The sequence below is a fragment of the Sceloporus undulatus genome, chromosome 5 (assembly GCF_019175285.1).
Source record: "Sceloporus undulatus isolate JIND9_A2432 ecotype Alabama chromosome 5, SceUnd_v1.1, whole genome shotgun sequence".
Classification (NCBI taxonomy): Eukaryota; Metazoa; Chordata; class Lepidosauria; order Squamata; family Phrynosomatidae; genus Sceloporus; species Sceloporus undulatus.
In genome coordinates, this window is record NC_056526.1 from 162023479 (window position 1) to 162037631 (window position 14153).

Consider the following 14153-nt stretch of genomic DNA (forward strand, 5'->3'; position numbering starts at 1 on the left):
AAAAAAGGAGTGTGTCTCCTTAAATGGGCACTAGTATCTTTAGTAATTGTCACTATGTATTTATTCAGTTTTCTAATGTTGAGATCCTTTTATGGTCATCATTAAATGTTTATTGTTGATGGTTATTGTTAATTGTTAATGATCATGAAATTCTATTGGTCCTTGGAGAGTCAGCTCCAGTTGTTTCAGTGTTACATTTCTGCATAAAAATAATTTATTCTCCCACAAAAGGCAATAGAAATAAAATTCAGAAAGAGAACAATTAGGCTTATATAAGTAAAGAAAAAATACATACTTTCTGCTACACAGTAGTGGATGGAGTAATGGCAATTTTTAGAGATAGATTGTTGAAATATAGCTCCAATTGAAGGTTTCGGTGAATTACAATAACGTGAAGTCATAAAACTTATGCTTACTAAGTAGTTTTTCTCTACTATATATAGATGGAAAAGAACATGGAAAACAGCAAGCAAGTAAGCAAGCACTAAAATATTATGTGCTCAATAAGTAACACTCGACATGGACAGCAGATCTGAAAACCGAGATACTAGAGATATGCAGCAAGGCAGCAAATATCATAGCTTACACAGAAATGGTGCTTGTAATTTGAACAAAAATAACTTTTGCAAATGCTAAACCTTTTGTTAAGAATGCCAGAAAATGTCTATCTTTTGTGCAAATGTGGAGAAATATTTAAATGCCTTTAATTCTCCCACATGATAAAGAGACAAGTATATATTTCTATTTCAATTTGTTGTTAGCTGCCCTCGAGTTGGTTCCAATTCATGGATGAGACATCTCCAAGAATCCCTATCCTCCACTGCCCTGCCCAGATTCTGCAAGCCCTTGCCCACAACCCCCCTGATGGAGTCTATCCGTTTGGCTTGTGGTTCTCCTCTCTTTCTTCCAGCCTCTACCTTTCCTAGCATTATTGTTTTTTCTAGTGATCCATGCTTTCTCATTATAAAAGAAATTATTTGCTACTTTCAGACTCTTGTCCCCATTTTTAAAGATACATCATACTTGCCACAGATATGCCCCTGCAACTAAACTAATCCTGACCTTCTTTGAAATATCTCATGTAAATTTTGGCAGTATGTCAAACCCCACCATCTGGAGACTGTCTGCCATTGGACTGGAATTTTTGTTGTCTTCCACAAAGGGTTGTCTCCAAGAGTTATCAAGAGAAACAATGGATATCTTGGACATCCCATATTGTTGCAAAGGATATACATGTTAGTGTGCGTTTGAAAGCTATACGTTTTCATGGACTGCAAAATTCCATATCCTATTGTCATTTAGCATCATTCCTAGAAGGAACAGAAATTGCGCTAGAAGCAATATGTTTTGCAGGCTGTACCTATAATAGTAACATGTCCATTGTTACCATGCCACCTGATGTTGACACATTGATGTGATGATGCTGAGAACATGCTGCCAACACTGGGGTCAGGACCAGAATAAAAGACCCCAGTTCTCCACATGTTCACTGAACAGATGGAGAATATGGTTTGAAAAGCTCAGAGTTATGGAGGACAGTTTTCTGTGGCTACATGCTACCTTTTCTGCCCACCTCCAGCCTTTCTCCCCCTTGCTACACTTGCTAATCAAAAGGTAGCAAATTTAGCTAATAGGACATTTGAACAAAAATTAGTTGTCCATGGCACATAGACTGCATTGAGTGTATAATCTGATGCATCCATGAAGGGAAAAACTGATTTATTTTACTCATTTTGCAATATTATACTGGCTTTTTTTTATGAAGACATGCAAAATGCACAATATCTCACTTACAAAACATATTGCTACTCTGAGTAACCTCTTCAATCACATTTATGATTGTCTTCATGATTTCAGCAAAAGGGGCAGGTTTTAGAAGGTCCCTGGAGTTTTATCAAGATAGAGATAAGAAGATGCTGAACAGAAAACACCATGCTAGAAACAATATATGAAAATGATGCTCATGTTGTAAATAGTGTTAAGATGAAGAGGGACCAAGGAAATGTATTTATATGCATCCTTATGTTACTTTGCATCAAAATTAGTTGAGTAGGAGGAGAATGTGGGTATGCTGTTTTTTTTAAAAAAATCACTGTCATTTATTTAACTATATGGTAAGAAGAGACAAAATCATGTTTAAGCTAATCAACTTACACACCAACAACAGAGTTACTGAATCTATGTTATGGCAGTATAAAACTTTATAATCAAAATGGTTAGTGTTTATGAGCCCTTAGTCAACCAAAGCTAGGCTTTAGTCAAACCATTTGAGAAAAATAAGATGGAAGATAAATACTGATAAGATAATATAAAAACAGACAAGCTTTCTCCCAGCAAGTGTCTGTAGAACACAATGGGTGTATTTACACTACATAGTTATTACAATTTGATGCCTCTTTAAATATCCTGGCTCCTTTCCAAGGATTTCTGGCATATGCAGCTGGATGCAGTACTTAAAATCCTCAGTAGAGATCTCCAGTACTTTAGTTCAGGGAAGAGCTTACAGCTTTCTAACAGAAATTTAAGTAGTTTACCAAACTACAAAACCCATGCTTCCATAGGATGATGCCACAACAATTAAAATTATATCAAAATTTTATCAAACTACTATATATATGTAGTGTGCATTCACTACAAGTGACTTAGGCCGTATACAGACTCGCCCGAAAGGCGGGTCTGTGGGTTGTGTGGGGTGGCACGCCTTGATGATGCATGCCCTGACTCTGCCCCCAGGGTGCCATGATGCCGCACGTTGCTCCAGATGGCATGCAGCAACATGGTGTGCCTCTGGTGCTGTGTCCAGATAACACATCCCTGAAAGGGTGCCATACAGCCATGCTGCCACAGCTATGGCTCCCTTTGGAGAGCACAAAAAGGAGCCACTTTTTGCAGCTTCTTTTTGTGCCCCCCTCCCCAAAGGCTGGATCAGGGCCATGGTGTGAGGTTGCTGCAGCCCTGATCCAGCCAGGAAAGGTGGTCTGTAGAGCAGTCTGTATAGCCCCTTAGATTTTGATACTTGAAACCACACATCATCATCAATTACTCCCTTAACACTCAAATAAACTGTGGGCTCAAACATGTGAATCCTTTTCACTAATTCACTTTTCTATATACCTTTTTCTAAATTGGTGGGTTTGTAATTGATTCACCAACCAATTCCAAAGGTTACTCACCTACACCACATTCTCATCCTGGAGAGAGGTGACTAGTGTGGTACCACAGGATTCTGTCATGGGCCCAGTGCTATTCAATATCTGTATCAATTATGGAATCGATGGATAATGGAACAGAGGTCAGGTTTATGAAATCTGCAGATAACACTAAATTAGGAGGGGCAGCTAATATCCCAGAAGGCAGGATCGAAATTCAAAATGACCTTAACATATTAGAGTGAGCCAAAACTAACAAATTCAATCTCAACAGAGAGAATCATCATCATCATCTTATATCCTGCCTTTCTCCAAACATAGGGACTCACAGATTCTGGATGGCCATCTGTTGGGAGTGCTTTGATTGTGTATTTCTGCATGACAGTGGATTGGTCTGGATTAAATTTGTAGTCTCTTCCAGGTCTATTCCATGAAAACCAAATATATCCCACTAATCACAGCCATTAAAATGCTGTAAGAAGGAGAGCTATAGGAGAAAATATAAAACTAGAGGATTGTCTGTGAAACTGTTAAATAGCAACAGTTAGAACTAGAGCTAAAACAGTTAGAAATAGAGCTATGGTCAAAGCGTAATAAGAATGGATTAAAGCTTGAGAAGATCAAATGAAATAGGACCAGTTTGGAACAGAGCACTGATAAAATCTGAAGAGATAATTTTGGTTTGTTTAGAGTTAAGAGTGTGAAAACAATTCAGGGGTAAGTGTTATTTTGTCTGAACAGAGCATATTGTGTACAAAGCCAGTGGAAGTCTAGATGCTTAATTTAGGAGCTTATTGCATGAGGCTCCAGGAATGCAAATGGCACAGGAAGAAAGGGGGCATGATGGGAAGGGAATGGGGAAAGGATGCATTTTACCGCACGCCAGAACACTGCTGTCACTGCTGGAAGTCCCCATTCTGTTCCAAATCCGTGCCATAGACAGATTTGGAGTGGAACGGGGGCTTTCACTGGTGGCAGAGGCATTCCAGCATGTGGTAAGATAGATAATAACCCTGTTCTGTTCCCATCACACTGCCTTTCATCCCTTGCCATTTGCGTTCCTAGAGTCCCATGTGATAAGTTTCTTACTTGTTATACCATATATCTTTACCATTGTTATTTTCTATATCTTTGTCTGCATGATTTTAACAATTGATAAGAAGGCTCACTCATGCCTTACTACATTGAACCCAAGAATCATCTCCTTTACATGTCCATATTAAATATGACCTTGGGGCTCAAGAACTTGAAAGATGGATGGCTTTAAGAGTAAAAGGGCCCAAATGAGCCCAAAGGTAAGAGCAAACCAGGATAACATCATAAAATCATAGAGCTGGAAGAGACCTCAAGGGCCATCCAGTCCAACCACCTGCCATTCAGAAATGCACAAAGAACCCACAGCAGATGGCCATCCAGATTCTGTTTAAAAATTGCCAAAGAAGGTGACTCCACCACACTCTGAGGCAGCATATGGGGCTCTGTCATATATATATATATATATATATATATTTGTACACCAGCACTGCCTTCTTTCCAGCCTCCTTCATTGTCCTCCTCTGGCAGCAAGCAAGCACTCCATAAATTTTCTTCTCCTGCTGTTCCATCTGTGGTGCTCCAGAATAAAAAAGTAGGCATGTGAACAGTTGCTTCTCCTGCTGCACCGCTGAAGAAAGAATCCCTATCACAGTGACTGGCTCTCTTATATAGAAGCAGAAGCTTTCTGGCTGGGTCCTCAGAGAAGACTTTTGAGCAGGGGGAAGGAGTAACTAGAGAAATCACCTGTGTTGTAGCACAGGTATTTCTCCAGTTACTCAATTCCCTTTCTAAACAGCCTGGTGCTGAAGAGACAGACATTCAAGAAGCAAGCAGCCTTGTTTCTTTCTTTGATGTGGAGAAGGTGTGTGGGGGAGAAGGAAGGAGTGAATGAGTGATCAGCCAGAGGCCAAACACTTGCTCTGTCACACTGGAAGCACGGGGTGGCCATTCATGTCTCCTTGTCATAGCTGCTGACTTGCTCTTCTAGTTTTCTTTCTTTCCCAGACCACCTTCTTCTTGTTTTTACTGAGTGACTGTTCTCTTGCAATTGCAGAGAGGCAAACCTGCTGAGAAATGAGGAGGCTGAGGAAGTAAAGCACTAGTTTGGGAATGAATGCTAGGGTCACCGTCTGTGCTGTTGTAATTGCTACATTCCTTGAACTCTTCTCTTACATCTGTGATTGGAAAGGTGTGGAAGCATGGCTACCACTGAGGAGAAAGAGGAAAGGTAACTGCAATCCTTAGTAGAAGATTGTAGTGACTGATGGAAAATGGCAACAAAAGCAAACTACACCATGGCTGAACAGGGAGAAGTGGGTTATTTTAACATATATTGAGAGACTGGGAATTTATAGGATTAAATGCTGTCCAAGCTGTGGCACTTGGAAGGTATGAAAAAGACAATCACAAAAAATGCTCTCCAATTACAATGCTTGTTTTCAATTTAATTCTTAATCTTTCTGTGAACCTTGTTACAGAAACAAAAGCAAAACAAAGTCCTGGAATTGTGTTTATGGTTGGTGATCATAAGGCCCAGTTATACGATTTCTGATTTCTACATAATAACCTGTTTAATTCTGATGTCTTCCTTAAAAATGCACACATGTAGAAATAGGCACACACACAAAAACAACCTCAGAAGCAAAAATATGTCAAGGGAAATGTTTTACTCAATGCTTTCCCTTCCTGGTGCTTCTCCATTTTAAACTTAACACTCCCAGACAGCTTTGTAACCTTTGGAGGCACATGGAAACTCTCATACTGGTGGCATTAGAACCTGCAAGAATTCCTGTGACAATGGTGGGGAGTCTTAGATCACCACAACCTAATAGAACTTTCCACCTTAGCTATTTTGTGTGTCTTTCAAGTGCAGAATGAAACAGATGGAGTGGATTCAAAGCACTGAAATGTGTTCAGCTCTTTGTATATTTTCTTCTTCTTAGACAGCTTGGGAAACATGCTGCCTTCATTCTGGGGCATTCTGCCCTTGCTAACTATTTAAAAGCTCATTTAAAATAACAGTGTAGACAATAATATGTAGTAAGTGCATTTTATTATACAGCATGCAAGAAAGGCTGTCCTGACATTGTAACAAAAGAAATAATGTCTCTCCTATACAGACACGTTTCTCCAACATCCTTTGAAAGAACATCAGTGTTTTTCCCCCTTTCAGTTTAATATTCAAGGACTGAATACAGCTCTGTGCTCACACATGCAACTCACTATGTGGGAGGAGTTGTTTGCTGTCCTCAAATGGAGAGAAGCCATGTATTTGTTTCTCAGGCACAATTCATAAAATAGAATTATGCCTGGATGTTGAGTATTGAGGGGATAATGGTTTATCCTCCTCTTTTGCTCACTCCTTTTAGCAGCAAAGTTCGAGGCACAAGCTCTGCTGTAGCTGACATGTACCCATTTTGTGGTTTGTTAGTAAGGGTGCATGATTGTGCAGAGAGCAAGCACATTTGGTGTCCTCAATGAGACTTTCGCTGCAGCCTGGTATGCCTTATATTGTGGTTTGTTGGTGGAAGGTGTGGGATTGTGCAATGGGTGAGTGCATGTGTTGCCTTTGCTATGCAACCCAATTCCCCTTGAGTTTCATGGGTGGGGAGCAGTTGTGAAGTTGTGGGATTCACTTCCTGCATATTATCCCTTTAATAGTTATTTGAGGCGGGGAAGCAGGTTGTAAAGATGTAAATGGTGCATCCAGGGTGACCAGATGTCTTCCTTTCCCAGAAATGTCAAAACGCCCTACATTTCAACCTTCTATCTAGAATGAATTTTGAAATGTCCTCCATTTTGAGCATAACTAAGAAGCATGAGTTTATATTTATATTAGTGTGTTTAGCTTTATATTAGTGTTTTTAGCTTTATTTTGTAATGTTCTACATTTTGGGTGCCTTTTCCTTTTTTTCAGTTATGGCATCTGGTAACCATGGGTAGATCCTACTGTTGGTTGGCCCCTGTTTCTGTAGACTTTGAGTTGGGCCTGTTGGGCTTTCCCTTGTGGAACCGTTATGGAGCTTTTCTCATAGGAAGCCCTGGTGGTGCAGTGATTAAATACTTGTATTGCAGCCACAAGGCTGTGAGATCAATTCCAGTCAGGACTCCAAGGTCCACTCAGCCTTGCATCCTACTGTAGGTTACTAAAATGAGTACTCAGCTTGTTGGGGGCAATTGGGTTACACATTGTAAACCACTTAGGGAATGTTTAGTTCACTGATAAGTGGTATAGAAATGTACTTGCTATTGCTACTACTACTGAAGGTGGGGTGGTGAATTGGTGGAGTTTATGGGACTTCATGGCACTCTCCTTTCATGCATTCTTCTGGAGGGCAAAAAACAGGTTCCCTTCATAGACCCCAGTGGGTCTTTTCTTAAACCCAACTGATAGGCCTCGGTAGGGTCCACCATTAGGCCAGGTTGGCTCCTGTATACCCTGGGTTTGGCTTGGTAGGCCTTGAGGAATTAGCCTTGCTTCTCGTCCAAAGAGGCCTTTTCTGATTTATCTCAGGACCTGTGGACCTCTGTAAATAACCACAATTATCCCATATAGGCCCAGAAAGTCCCTATATAGGCCCAGATGGCCTTGTTTGTCCTATTTGACTTGTATTAGGTTGCTTGACTATTTGGTCATGTGTTAAGCCTCATAGGATTTGGCAGGAAGCTCAACTGGTCCTGAGTAAGCCCTGGATGCTTTTATTGGCCTGCAGAGGCCCTGGTATAGGCAGGGTAGATCATGGTTACCTCTTTTTGGCCTTGTAGGCCTTATGGGGCTATCATTTAGGCATAGTAGGGTTTTGTTGTCTGATGGCACTGTGGCTTTTCTGTCTGATTGGTCCTGATTAGCCATCTCTTAGGTTGGTATTAGGCCTGGTTGACCCCTTGTTTGGTCTGGTAGGCATTTGTAGTTTAGTTAAGTTGAAATAGTCCAGTTGTTAGTGTGGCTTCCAGGAAAGGTAGTGGTGGACCCAAGAGTAAAGGCCTGGACTAGTGCCAGGCAGCTAAGCTCCAGCCTCATTGGTTGAAGGGGAGAGGGGTTCATCAGCCATATTAGGCTAGAAGTTTTAGATAATGCCCCTTCCAGGATCCTGTTGCCTCAGGTAAACTAGAGCTAAGGGTAAGGCAAGCATTGCTAAACAGACTTGGACTTATTTAGATGCACTGGAGAAAAAGAACCTCAGTGAGGATGCTGGTTTAATCGGACATATGAAGAAGGTTTTAGTGACTCCTGTGGTTGGGGAGACAGTGGTGCTGGTGAGTCTGCATGAGTTTTGACACCAATTTCACTGGCTTTTCTGTTACACTTAATTGGCCATGGTGAGTTTGGAATGTTCTGGGGGGTTAGGTAGTTGGGTGCAGTGGTGGTGCTGGAGTGGTCCCCGGAATATAGTATTGCCTATACACCATAGTTTGCACTTGGAGCAGTCCTGGCTGGCACTGTTGTCCCCAAGGGATTCATCTACAGTGCTTTCCTGGTGAGTTATGTAGAATGCAATGCCAACTAGTGGTGGTTATGGTATGGTTCTCTATGGGCTATTCCTTTTGTTGGCCAGATACTTCCTCTGTGGGATAATTTGTTACAGGCCACTAGAGATAAAATCCTATGGATGAATATATAGACATCTTTAGTTTTCTTTATCAGGAATTGGAGACAAGTATGAGGAGCTGGTTGAGAAGGAGAAACTGCATACATATAGGGTAGATAGGATCTGGGGAAGCTGGATGCCTGAAATTTTCATTTATGTAGGTGTTATTCCACAGCCGTGGAAAGTGTTTTCACTCCTCCAGTATATGGACATTATTTGCAAGGCCTAAGCTGAATTTTCAGGACCTACCTGGTTTCTTTGGGATGAGGTTTTTCATAGGAGAATAATCATTAATCCCATCTTCAGGTGGGATCAGATGCAGCCCTGATGGCGTAGTGGTTAAATGCCTGTACTGCAGCCATTCACTCAAAATCACAAGGTTGCGAGTTCAAGACCAGCAAAAGGGCCCAAGATCGACTCAGGCTTGCATCCTTCCAAGGTCGCTAAAATGATTACCCAGACTGTTGGGGGCAAATTAGCTTACTTGCTGTTCACCGCTATGATCTTTGGAATAGCGGTATATAAATAAAACAAATTATTATTATTATTAAAATGTGACATCTGCCTGACCAACACAAGGTAAGAGGTTGCACAGCAGGAATATTTTACAAAACATGTAGGCAGTAGTCAGCCAGCAGCACAGGTTGCTATGTTGAGAATTTGGGGTCCATGTGTGTTCCATTTGTAGGGATTGGCATACCTTTCAGAACTGCCTGAAAGGTAAAGGAGCAGGAGGGCATTTGGATCAGCAGTCAGGCAAGTGAAGCACAGCAGGTGCCCCTCTAACTTCAAAACAATCCAGGCTAATTAGAATGGATAAGTTTTACAGCTTTACTCTGACAAAGTGGTAGCCAATTATCTGAGGGAAGGATTTAGGAAGGCTTTCAGATTTCATTTCAAGGAATCTGTCACTCTTTGCAGTCTAGGAAATTTATGTCAAGTAGTAGAGTTGAAAGATGATGTGAGGGATAAGATCCAAATAGCCTGAACCCAAGCCATATAGGGCATTATAGGTCAACCAGCACTTTGAATTATGCCCGGAAATGGACTGGCAGCCAATGGAGCTGTTGCAACAAAGGAGTTGTATGTTCCCTGTAGCCAGCTCCAGTTAAAAGCCTGGCTGCAACTCTTTGGACCAGCTGAAGTTTCTAAGCACTTTTCAAACACAACCCCATGTAGAGTGCATTACAGTAATCCAAACAGGATGTAACCAAGGCATGTACCACTGCGGTCAGGTCTGACTTTTCCAGGAATGGGCACAGCTGGCACACAAGTTTTAGCTGTGCAAAGGCACTCCTATCACCATCAATACTTGTGCTTCCAAGCTCAGTGCTGAATCCAGAAGTACCTCCAAACTATGAACCTGACTTTTCAGGGGAAATGTAACCCCATTTAACACAGACTGAATCCCTGTTCCCGGATCTGTCTTTCAACTGAGCAGGAGCACCTCTGTCTTGTCTGGATTAAGCTTCAATTTGTTTGCCCTATATAGACAATGGCTAAATATTTTCGGTTTGTGTGCCAGGGGTGGCGTTTCTGCCCCCCCCCTGGGGTGGGGGCTGTGTGCCAGGGGATGGGACATCCACCCCCAGAGGTGAGGCTTCCACGTTCCGGAAGCAGGACTCTGGGGTGGGACTTGTCCCCCCCCCCCTTTTACTCAGCCTCCAGCTGTCTTTGACAGACAGCTGGAAATTAGAAAGGGCTGGTTGGGGCATGGATAAGCTGGAATGGGGGATTTTGTCTGCCCCCTGGGCCCTTCCAGACCCATAGCTGTTTAACCATGGGTCTGAAAGGGCTGGTTGGGGCATGGAGAAGCCAGCACTGGGGCTTTTCTCCACCTCTGGGTCCTTCCTGACCCATAGCTCTACAACCATGGGTCTGGAAGGGCCAGTCAGGACACGGAGAAGCTAGCACAGGCCCAATGCTTCTCCCCATAGACCTTTCCCTGCCAGCTGGAGGCCAGAAAATGTCTCTGGGAAGGAGCAACTGGCACATGCTGGTGGCTCCTCCTCCCCCTACCCTTTCCCTGGCCTCCAGGGAAACTGTCTGGGAGAGGCAGCTGAAGGCCGGGAGAGAGTTGGTTAGAGGAAGAAGGGGCATGTGTGTGCCTGTTCCTCCTCCTCCTGGGCTCGTGCCTGGCAAAATGGCATTGCATACCACAGGTCTGGAAGTGCCATAGGTTTGCCCTCACAGCCCGATATGAATGAAAAGTTTCAGTTGTCTTCATTTTATGGAGCAAAGCCAGAATCACACTGATCGTACATAGATTTATATACTGCATTTCTGTACTACCCAAAAAGAAAAGATAGCTGGGTAATTTATAATCTGTACTAGATAGTGTTCTAAACCATTATGGAGTTCTACTCATTTCAGTGAGACTAGCTCAGAGCAGACAGCATACAGTTGAGCTTTGCATGCTCAACTGCATGCCTTCTGGTGATGTTTTCTAAGATACAGATTTTCTTTCTTAAAACTGTAATATATCATTGGTTAAAAATTCCAGGCAGAGGGAAATAGAAAAATACTGAAGGGGAAAAACCTCAGAGAGAGAAAGGTCAACAGAGATTAGTAGTTCCTGTGAATCACATGGTTCTGTATCCTTGATAGTTAGTTATATGAGCAGATCCTATTTGTCTGGAAGGGAAATGCAATGAAGGAGAAATAATTCATCTGTGTCTGCAGGCAGTGCTGAAAAAGGATACATCCAAATGTTCAGGCATACTGTTCCATTTTTAGCACAAAGCCCTCACACATCCTTTAAATAAGAAATTTATGTAATGCACATATGTTTTAATGGGAAATATACTAGAACAAAAGAGTAATTGTCAGAAGACTGCACAACAGCAAAATACTCAGGATCTGATCCATCCTTCACTCAAAGTTGATAGCATGAGTTGATTTGGGTTGATGAAGAATCGTGATTAATGTGCTATTTCTGAAATAATAATCAAGAGAAATGATAGACCCATATTAACCTCCTGGCTTGTTTGATCTGCAAATTTAATACACACTGTGGTTTGTCATGCATAACAACCTCAAGCAAAGCTAGCCTTGAATAACCAGAGGCTTTAGGTGGCAAACACTGAAATACTGCTAGTAGACATGGAACTGTGGGTTTAGTGGAAGTCTTAAATGTCATGCTCAATCACTGGATATTAGTTTAACATCTTCAAATGCCTTGCAGTTTTTAAACTAAGTTTTATGTGCCAATGTCTGTTGGCTAAAAAGTATTATCCCCTGACAATACAGGTTTAATATCAAAAACCACTTCACTGCATTTAGCTCTGGTAGAATTTAAATACATTTTTCAAATAGAATTTGTTGGAAACAGAAGGCTTCAGGTTTCAAAATACTACATATGCACACTGTTTTCTTCCTCCAAATGATTAGCCAGATTCCCAATGGCCATTAAGCATGCGCCAACCTCACTAGACTGTTTTTAACACTTCCCTAGATTTTTCCCCACTAAACATTCTGGGTACTTCAGAAGACTTTATGGTTCCATAGGGAGATGAACCTGCTGCTCTTGGATGAGAATAGTTCCGTTTTGAGATTGTAGGGGTTTATAGGGAATTACTTTGCTATTGGTAAATACTAGGATCATATTTGTTATGAGTCACAAAGTAAGCAGTCAGCCTCCATCTTTTCATCGAAGCTGTTCATAATGAGAACGATGCCATCCTAAACACAACAAATATTTTTGGAATGTAAGCAGGATAGTGCCAGACTAGTATTTGGATGGGAGACAACCAGGGGATTTCAGGGAGGACTAGGAAAGAACCCTCCCTGAAACCTCAAGAAGCTGCCAGTCAAAGTTGACAATATTGGGTTGTCTAGGTAAACCAATAATCTAAATTAAACTCAACTAACTAAGTAAACTACATTAGCTAAGCAAACTCAGCCTATTGAAGCAGACAGGCAAGAAATATTGGATAAAAGCCGCTCTGAGCATAATTGCCCCAGGGCCACAGTGAACACACACCATGGCCCTGAGGGCAGCTCCTGAGGCCCCATATATAGGAGCAAAAAAGATCTGCTCCTTTTGGGGCTGGTTTTGGGCCACCTTATGCAGCCCCAGCACAGTTTCCAGGCACTCCGGAAGGGGACGGTGTGTAAATGACATGCCCCCAGAACAGCCAGAAGGCAAGCCCATCTGCTTGTTTTGGGCCTAAGATCGTCTCTTAAATTTGTTCAGGAATGTCCTTTACAAAGGTAAATTAGGTTAAGGTTTGTTTGTTTGTTTTTTGATCAATTAATTAATTGGTATATTCTTAATCCCCTCCTTCCTGAGACTGATGCTGTCACTGCCCTTTCCTGTCTTTATCCTTCATGCTTTATTTTAGTGGTAGACTTAGCCTCTTCCCTAACAAATCCTGCCAGTTCCAGTCTTGTTGGCAGTTACATTTTATTTTGTAGATTTATCCTCTCTGTTCCTTGATTATGTTAACCTATCTCTTGGTAACTTTCCTGTTCCAGCTGCTTCTCATCATCAGCCACACTCAGTGGCTTCATTGCTCTGTCTCCTTTGAAGTTATTTCATATGTAATTAAACCTGAGCCAAAGTACTGACCAGGAATTTGCAGGAATATCCCCAGTATACCCTTGAGATTATGGCTGCTGTGGCTGTTCACAGCCACAACCAGAGCTTGGAAAACATCATTTTAGGGAATACACTGCCCAGGAGTTCCCGAGGTCAGCATGTCTACCATCTATTATAGCCATTTGTTTCTATCTAGTGATCTAAAAAAAATACAAGAACTTCTTTCCAGCCTCCCTGCATTCTGTAATGAAATCATTAGGAGGCAAGCAAAGGTCTATATGGGTGACATGACACACTTTCTCTATCTTTTCATGCTGTGAATCAAAACAAGTAAGACCATGAAGGTATCCTTGAATTACATAAGGAATAGAGAAACTCTCATGTTTTGGTATAAAAACATGCAATAAAGCCTGTCTACTTATGTCTGCATTCAGGTAGATTCTCTCCCAATTTCTCAATAAACGTTTTGGTTCTAGACTAGGAAAGGCATATGCAATTGTGTTCCTCATTCTTTTTGTTCCCAGAATATATACATATATGAAGGAATACACTAGCTAAGATGACTACCACACCTTTAAAGATCTAATTTACCTCTGTAAAGGACATTCCTGAACAAATTTAAGAGAAGATCTTATAGAACAGACACGATAATTGTTTTTAACTCTCTATTTCTTGACTGTTGAAGTGTAGACTGCACATCAGGCACCAGCTTGGTTATGTTAGTCTGTGAAGTTCAGTGTGCATTGATGGTATAAATGTAATTTAAAAAAAAAAAGGGGGGGGATAAAAATACCTGCTAGGAGATCTTTAAAGGTGTGGTAGTCATCTTAGCTAGTGTAT